We start from the raw sequence: 1,105 nt of genomic DNA, 5'->3' as shown, positions 1-1,105 counted from the left end.
GGGGCGGCAGGGACCTGGGCCCTGCCTCTGCCCCTGTTCACCCCTGCTTTCTTGATGGGCCAGGATTCTAATCCCCCTCTTGTACTGGAGATACATTCGTGAGTGATTCAAAAGGCAAGTTCCTGCTTATGCAAACAGTATACTTCAGATCCATCAAGGTACTCTAAACATTTGATCATAGCTACATGAATTTAGTTTTAAGTCAACCGAAAATACCACACTTGTTGCCATAGAGCTTATTCCAAGGGCCTTGAATGTCAGCTGTACCACGCTGCCGGTGTCTGGGTTTCTGAGGCTCAGACCCTTGGTAAACATGCTCATGAGGAAACGGGTGATCCTACCACTGCACACGAGCTGAAAAACAGCAGGGCCCGTGCATGCGAGTGGTGGGTACAGGTGGCGCAGCCAACACGGGCGACCTGGCCCTGGGTGACTGGGGGTTCTACCTGTCTTCCTGGTGACACCCAGTTTTCTGGTGGGTGGGGAGGCGGGTGAGGTCTCCGCATTTCTCTGAGGGGCCCCCTGCCCCCAAGGGCTGGAGGCGAGTCTGGGCCCCAGCTCACCAGGGGAACTCTGCCAACCCAGATGTTTCCAGCAGCCCCTCCCTCTGCTCGCCCTGCCACTCCTGCTGTTCTCCAACGCATTCCTCTTGTGCTCCAAGCCCTTCCTGGCCAGCTGTGTCCCCAGGATTCAGCCTCAGGCTGCGGGGGAGCTGTAGACGATCCAGGAGCTGTAGTTGACACACACACACACACACACACACACACACTCTCTCTCTCTCTCTCTCTCTCTCTCTCTCTCTCCATTCCCCTAGCCTCTCCCTACCTTCCTTGAACCCACTTCTTCCTCCATCATTCTCAGAGCAAGGCCCAGCCAGGTCTGCAGGCGCCGGCCGTCCACACGAGAGGAAAGCTGGCCCAGGAGAATGTGGACACCGGGACCCCTGCGCCGGAGGCAGGACTCAGGGTGGGTGAATGCACCCAGGCCTTGGGGAATGGCTTCAGGTTTCCCGCTCACTCCCACAGGTGTGTTAGTCGGGGTTCTGCGTGTTAAGATTGTGGGAGTATAGTTGTTCAATAAAAGCTTGGTGGCTGTGGCTGACGGA

Source organism: Echinops telfairi, unplaced genomic scaffold (genome assembly GCF_000313985.2).
Source record: "Echinops telfairi isolate 266 unplaced genomic scaffold, ASM31398v2 ScPeMD7_18;HRSCAF=68, whole genome shotgun sequence".
Taxonomy (NCBI): domain Eukaryota; kingdom Metazoa; phylum Chordata; class Mammalia; order Afrosoricida; family Tenrecidae; genus Echinops; species Echinops telfairi.
This window is presented reverse-complemented; position numbering follows the sequence as displayed.